This window comes from Peromyscus leucopus, chromosome 6, assembly GCF_004664715.2.
Source record: "Peromyscus leucopus breed LL Stock chromosome 6, UCI_PerLeu_2.1, whole genome shotgun sequence".
Taxonomy (NCBI): domain Eukaryota; kingdom Metazoa; phylum Chordata; class Mammalia; order Rodentia; family Cricetidae; genus Peromyscus; species Peromyscus leucopus.
Window position 1 is genome coordinate 132468244 of NC_051068.1, and position 8325 is coordinate 132476568.

An 8325-nucleotide genomic window follows, 5' to 3' on the forward strand; every position below is an offset into this window, starting at 1 on the left:
ATTATGTCGAAGACAGGGAGATAAATCTTCCAGGACCTAAATTCCTGGCATCTAATCTCTAGCCACAGTCTCTTTCTTAAGAATTTTGGAGATAAGAAGTAGCCAGGCATTCGTGTTCGCTGAGAAGCTAGACTGGAAGCAGAGTCACCTGGGGCTGAAGGAGGGTCTTAGCCATTGGAACTATTTACAGAGGATTCTGAGAGACCCCAGGGCTTCGCTGATGTTTGCACGGCCGGTTTTCTGTGGACACTCCTTCCAGAGACTTCCACGGACACGGGTTCTCCCTAACTCTCTGAGACTCCGGACCTCATCTCCGCACAGTGATGTGCTTTCTTAGGCCAAGAGGAGGAGAGCAAAGTGGACCAGAGACGTCTGGGCAAACCACCGGTTTCCTCTCTTCTTCCCTCTCAGCGTACAACTCCCAAGTGAAACTTTCTTTGACCTTCCAGAGACAGAGAATACATTTTGCTTCACAACATGTAAGCCAAAATGCACACCAGTAATAGAATATTATTCTAGGAGCAAACTCGCCAGAGAGAAATGTTTCATGGCAGTTAGAGTGAACAGCATTTTGTTAATCGGACGGTGAGGGTGACTTTCATAAACATTATGGTTGAGTACAAGAGACCAGACAGAGCCGGGCAGTGGCGGCGGCGGCGGCGGCGGCGGCGGCGGCGGCAGCGCACGCCTTTAATCCCAGCACTCGGGAGGCAGAGGCAGAGGCAGGTGGAGCTCTGTGAGTTCGAGGCCAGCCTGGACTAGAGAGCGAGATCCAGGACAGTCAGTTCTATAAAGTGAAACCCTGTCTCAAAACATAAAAAAAAAAAAAGAAAAGAAAAGAAAAGAAAAGCAAAAGAAACCAGGTACAGAAGGATGAACTTTATATGATTTTTTTTTTTTTACATAAAATTCAGGAAAAGGAAAAGGAATCTGGATGAAGACTCTCATCTGGGGGTCTTTTAGGGTGCTGGTAGTTTTATGTTCTTTTATTCTGGGTGCTGGATACACAACTGTGTTCTTTGTAAAAAAAAAATTAACTAAATTATACATGTACCATATGTACAGTTTCTACATATTTCAATTCATCCAAAACCTTTTTAAAAAAATTGATGTGTGGAAAGGCGGTGACACTCACCCCACACTGGCCCACGGCCCTTCAGACTGTCGCTGGATAGCGCTTGCTTATCACTTAGCCCTTTCTGCAGTCAGTGATTGATGTCAGGCAAAAACCCTACAAGACTCTTCAGAACTTTCCATAATGATATCCCTGATAAGCATAATCAAGGGTTTGTCATTTCTGCAGGCTAGTGACTTCCAGATGTCTGTACTCTTAATCTTGGAGGCTGATAATAACTTGTTGTTATGAACTTCTCAAGAAATGGACCGTTCATGGCTGGATCATGTGTGAGCCAGCAGCTGGACTTGTCTATGTGTGAATGAATCAGGAAAGGCCATGTTCTTTTCAGCAAGATCACCGAGGCGATTATGGGCTGGCGTGGGCATTGTGCACTTTATTCAGTGACATGAAATTCTCTCCAATTGTCTGATGTCACAGGGGAGGGGGAGAACTCCATGGGAGGATGACACAGGAAGGCTACAAGACCTCTTAAGCCTCTCCATGCCCGCAGTTTTTGAACATTGTTCTTTATTTTTATGCAGGTTGGGTGACTTCTGAAGTCTTCTAGAGATCAAGAAAAGAAAGAAAAGAAAGCAAGTGAGTGCCTTGGTTCATCTTTATATTTGTTTAATGAAAGAACAAAACTGGACTTAAAAGTTGCTTTATGTTAGTGGTGATGTAGGAACCTGGACCTCTCCCAAGATCATCAAAAGGACAATCTTAAAACAGTTTTAAATCTTTAAAAATATCCCTATGGGGGGCGGGCTCAGTCAGGAAAATGCTTGCCTTGAAAGCACAAGGATTTGAGATGGATTCCCGGGCCCCAAGTGAAAAGTCAGGTCATGTGATGGACTGGTGGGCTAGACACAGACAGGAGCTTATTGGCCAGAAAACACAGCTTGTTTGTCAAAGTTCCAGACCAAACAGTCTCAAACAAAGTGGGAGGCACCTGAGAACAGTGCATGGGTTGACCTCTGACTTCCATCCAAACACACATGCACATGCATGCCTGTATACTTCTGAGACAACACAATGTAGTTAGCGATATATATAAATATTTAATTTATAATATGTAATTAATATAATCAATATGTAATATGTATATTCTTAATTAAAAGTTATAGTTAGAGGGAAGTCAAATCCAGTTTTTATTACTACTATTGGAATTCTAGAACATAATGTAATGTGGAGATGCTCAAATGCTTTACACAATTTGGAATCAGACACTCTTTAGCCATCAGCTCCTAAATAATGACATGGAGACTTATTATTAAGTATGAAAGCTTGGCCTTAGCTTTAATCTATGTCCTGCTACATGGCTTGTTACCTGTCCTCCATACCGTACATCTGACTCCCTCTATCTCTTGCTGGTGAAATCTGGTGTCTCAGATTCTTCCTGAGATTCTCTCTCTCCCGGAAGTCTCTCCTATTTTCTCCTGCCTAGCTTTTAGTCTTTTAGCTCTTTATTAAACCAATCAGAAAGGCACCTTAGGCAGAGACACATCTTCACAGTGTACAAAAAGATTATCCCACAACAATTCTCTTCCAAAATTCCTTCAAGTGAAAAACTGTATTTTGCCAAGAATGACAAGTTTCATCTTAAATCTTTAAACAAATGACTCTGGAATAAATATATTATATAGTAGATTTCAGATTCCAAATCACCAGGAATAAGAAACTACTTTATACAGGTTCCTCTCTAGTTTCATTTAATGATGGATTAGCCACTAAATGAAGGAATTCATTCTTCTATATTTTAGTGAAACTATTTTAGTTTTGCCTTCAGCTTCTGTTTATGTAACATCATGGCAGACATCCTATACAATGGAAGTAGAAGACTATACCTGTGCAGTGTTGGATCTGGCAGAAGGATTTAAGTCATTGTGATTTCTGCTCTGCACTAGAAATACCTTCTAGTTTTTTTGGCCCTCAGTTTCCACATTTGCAAATGGCATCAATAATTTTTGTTCTGGCTAAATCATAGCATTGTCTGTAATTGTGTTGTGAATGTTATTTATTTATTTACTTGTTTGTTTTGTTTGTTTATCTTTTTGGTTTTTCGAGACAGGATTTCTCTGTGTAGCCTTGGCTGTCCAGGAACTTGCTCTGTAGACCAGGCTAGAACTCATAGAGATCTGCCTGCCACTGCCTCCTGAGTGCTGGGATTAAAGGCACAGTTAATACCACCATCACCAGCTGTGGATGTTATTTTTAAAGTCAGTTTTAAAAATTGTCCTTAGTTACTTCAAATAGCAGGGAGAGGGGATGGAAAGATTGTAAGAGCCAGTGGTCCTGGAGAACCGGATGGAAACAGTGTCTTCTAGACATGATAGGACAGCTGCATTCATGAACTCACAGCAGGTGTGGTTGCCTGCACAAGATCTTCCCAACATCAAAGCCAGTTACCATTCCAGCATGAGTGGGAAGAGACTCATGAGCCCCATGCTTAACTGATGGGTTTTGAGCAAGGAAGAGTCAGCTTTCTTTAAAGGTGTTGGTCTTGGCAAACTGACCACACTGCAGTAGATAGCCCCCACCCAGAAGCATATGGAAAGTACAAATTGGATTTGAGGGTTATTAAATTTAAAAAAAAAAAAAAAAGAGCCGGGCGGTGGTGGCACTTGGGAGGCAGAGGCAGGAGGATCTCTGTGAGTTCGAGGCCAGGCTGGACTACCAAGTGAGTTCCAGGAAAGGCACAAAGCTACACAGAGAAACCCTGTCTCGAAAAACCAAAAAGAAAGAAAGAAAGAAAAGAGGATAGAAAATTGGATCAGGAGGGAGGTGAGGCTGAATATCAGAGGAGAAAGGAAGGAATGAGGGGTAAAAATGATAAAAAATACATTTGCAAAATTCTCAAAGAGTTGGTAAAATATTAAAAAGAAAGGAAAAATACCCTCTTACTCTGCCTTTCCTCTCCTCCCAAATATTGTTCCCTTTGGACTCTTGGCTGTCTTCACGGCTAGTCCATCTGTGCTTCTCATATATGTGCACACTTTACATTTCTAAAAATGCATACATTAAAAGTGCCCAAATAATAGCAAAGTAAAAAAATGGAAAGAATTTATACATGAAGAGCCCTTCTGCTTTTAAAGCTGATGTTCAAAGTAGCAGGGCTTTTGGTTAACCAGCCTTCTGCACAAAAACAACATTTCCCTTCGAAAGCTGGCTGAGCCAACACCAGGGCCGGCACCCCACAGGACAGCCAGTTCACTTAGGAACTTCAGCAGTAATGGTCTTACAGTTTCTTTCTTTCTTTCTTTCTCTCTCCCTCCCTCCCTCCCTCCTTCCCTCCCTCCTCCTTCCTCCCTCCCCCTCCCTCCCTCCCTCCTTCTTCCCCTCCTCCTTCTTCTCTCACACACACCCTCCGAGAAGCACACAACATCTTAGTCATGGTACAAAGGTACAATTCGCAAGAGTGTAACTGTTAACAAAGAGGCTGATAATTAAGTCTCCAAACGTGACTTTCTAAAAACTGTCAATCAATCTCCCGTTTCCAGAAGCAGATACCATGTCTGATGAGGGCACTGCAATGGGTGTTTAAAAGACTTGAGTTGGGAGAGCCTCAAGTCTCTCAGCTAGCCACAGCTCTCCATCCCAGCAGTGTGGTGGGAGCCAGTGAGAAGTTGTCCTCCAGCTGGACTCTTGGCTGTGGGGAACAGCCCTCTTCATTAACTTTGAGCAATTTTCTTCTCTGAATTTCCTTATTCAAAGCAAACATAAAGGTTCCTTTCTGTACAGCCGAGACTTCCGGGTCAAAAGCTGAGACAATCTGTGGAGCCTATTTATTTCTCCCGACCCGGCACTTGGTCCTTGACAAAATCTTAAAACTCACTGAATACTGAAAACACTTCACAGTTGGTCTGTTTTTTTGTTTGTTTGTTTGTTTGTTTTGTTTTGTTTTTTGGGCGGGGGTGGGGGCATGGAACAATTTCATGCAAAGCAAAATAATACCTAATGGGCTTGCTCGTCAAATCAGATCGCCAAGACTGTCTTGCTTAGTCAGAGCCAAGGCTTTACATACATTAAACATTGTATCTTCAAATGCTTCTGCCAAAAGGACCACTCTGAGCCATATCTGGTACACAAGATCTGTTCTCCAGGCCTCCAACCACAAGAAGTGACCTGGAGTGCCCTGCTGACTTCGGATAACATAAAAGATCCAAGGTCATGGATCTAGAATGGCTCAGTGGTTAAGAGAACTCACTGCTCTTCCAGAGGACGGTTCCCAGCATCCACACGGCACCTCACAACTGTCTGTAACTCCAGCTCCAGGGGGTCTGATGTCCTCTTCTGGTCTCCAAGACACTACATGGTGCACAGACATACATGCAGGCAAAACACCCATACACACAACATAAAAATACAAGCAATTTTTTTTTAAGAGAGGAGGAGGAGGACATCTTTTGGAACCTGACCAGCAGGAAAAAGAAAACACTGTAGATTTCGATTCCACACAGCTGGCTACTAGGTATGTGAACCAAGAGAAGCAGGCCAGTCAGATGACGAGGTGGGTAAAGGTGCTTGCCATCAGAGTTAAGTCTTGGGGACCACAGAGCAGGAGAAGAGAACTGATTCTACAAGTTGTCCTCTGACCTCCACATTCTGCAGGGATGTGTTCACCCCTCCAGTAAGTAAATGTAATAAGAAATGAAAAGAAAAAATGTCTCAGCAAATAACCCTGAACTTTAGGGCAGTCCCAGCTCTGCATCATTTAGGGCATCATTCATGGATGGATGGAAGCTCTGTCCCTGTGTGGAAGGTGAGAAAAGGTTCTATGCTCGTGCTTGCTGAGGGCAGAAAGTCCAGGGTCAGAGCCATTAACCCCAACAATCTCGCAGGGCCTTTTCCTCTGTCTTCCTTGCATATTTGAACGCTTTATGGTTGGTTGAGGTTTTTTTTTTTTTTCTGTATAGAATTCATTGAAAGTTGATTCCCTCCATTTTCTTGTTTTAAAAAGAATTCTCTCATGGAAAAACCTGCTTTGTGAGTCAATTTTAAGACAAGCAAGCAGAACTGACAGGCTGTTTTGTTCCACCTTGAAAAGTATTTGACACTGCTTGCTGAGGAAATTGTATTTTCTGAAAATGTCACGGCTCATTTCTCCCGGTCTTTTTGTGGAAAAACTGACTGTAAAGGCCTCACGGTAACGAACTTTTCACCTGCAGAAGCCCCTGGGATCCAGGCAGTGGCCTGCTGAAGGATGAAATGACACGTCCTCTTTCGAGAGTAGAGTGGAACACATGCCTATGGAAGCATCTCAGGAACTCCTACAGCCCAGGGTACCACGTGTGGCACCCTCATAACCGGAGATGCCGTGGTTCATCCCCAGTGCCACTCTTGGAGCTCAGGAGCCTAGTTCCTGTTGCTGTGGTAGGATAAAGGCTGCTACTTAAAATAGCAAAAGGGTCACGTGCTCTCCCTGCAAGCATGAAACAGAAGCCCACTTGGGCAGCTCCTTTCTGGTCATCCTGTTTCTGTTCCGGAATAATCGACTTTATGAAAAGAGTGGGCAGGAGACCTGCCATGTGTTCCCATCCCCCACCCCAACCTCACATCTCTTTGTCCTTCTCTCATCCCAGAGACAGTTCCCAGCAGAGGCATGTCCCCAGTTTACCTCGGAATAGCTCTCCTCCCGCTTTGGGAAAGGCATCCAAGTCATCCCAGGAACCAGGGTTTTGATTGACAGGATGGCATTCCTCCCTAATGAGAAGGGGGAGCTTTGGGCTTGTTGTTCTCACTGATGAATTAATACGGTCACTAAGCAACCACTTCTAAGTGCAGTCCAGATCTAGCAAGGCGAGAAAGAATGAGGCCACTAATCCCCCAGTCTTTGTTCATTACCGGCTCGTGGCTTTGTCTGAGCAGACGCTGAATATGCAAAAGTGTCCCCAAATACACTGTCACGGGAATGATGCATTTCAAGACAGAGCGAGAGAAGATAACAACGGCCTTAAAGGAGGCTGAGTTCACTTCCTGCAGCTCTAGCAAATTGTTCCAGAGGGCAAATGGGCGTGAGGGGACCACCATATATAGCATGGTTTCATTCCCTTCAAGTTGTGTAAGGATCCTGGATGGATGATTCGCTTTGTTTACAGATATCAGACACAAAACTCAGAGAGGCGCAGTGACGAGGTCAAAATCATAGAGACAATAAGCAGCTGCGTCAAGCCTGGGTCCTGGCGCTCTGGGGTGCGAAGCACTCCGCCTCCTTCCCGCTACAGAAGCTGCCAGACTGCTGTCCTGTAAAGGAAGTGAGCTGGCCAGCTGCACAAGCAACAGTGTCTAGTAATAACTAAATATTTGCTAATTTAAAAATCCAGTCGAATTGCTCACCAGGTCATCATGATTTAATTTCTTCCTGGACAGAGTAGCTCAGCATGAATGGTATGCTCTGGTGAGTGCTTATGCAATGTGCTGAGCACCCCAGCCAACACAGAAAGGATGAGGAGAGAATGAAGACACATCTTCCTAGTAACATGAGAACTACATTCTCTTAATTCCTCTAACACCCGCATCCCAGGTCCTCTAGACAATGGCATACAGGCACCATATGGACCTCCTTTGCTGCCTAGAAATCACTCCTCTCCTCAAAGATGCTTCCCAATAATGCCATGATTCTTCCCAGCCGTCCACTGCTCCCCTCTCAGAGCAATCTGTGTGGCATGGAAGCCACCACTCAGACATTCATTTGTTGGTAGAAGCCGTGTGGGTTGAACATTATTAGCTAGAAACATATTAAGGACTGCACCAGCTGCCCAAGTCAATTGGCACAGAATGTAAAGTCTGTCTTGGCCCAACTTAGGACAACTCTGCAGGGCCAGAGCTTCCTTTGGTGTTCCTGAGGCCATCATTAGGCCTGTGCACAATTTAACATCTCTGCTCATCCTGCTTTTTCCCACAGCACTGATCTCAAGGACAGCTGGAAGCTCACCAATTCTTTCCTGGAGTCTGCTTTCCTAAGGAGTTCGAAGTGCTCCATTGCCCCATAGACCCTTCTCTGCATCTGCCTTGCCTCTTAGAATGTCAACTCTGCAGGGGAAGAAGTATTGTATTTGTTCAGTAACCTGAGCTTGGCGTGACATGAGCCGATCATCATCGTATCTGTAAATATGATGCTTAGTCTCTTTTGGCTATTACCATGACACTGCCTTCCCTCGAGAAGACGCCTTCCTTTTATCTCCTCAAGCAACTTCCATTGCCCAACTGAG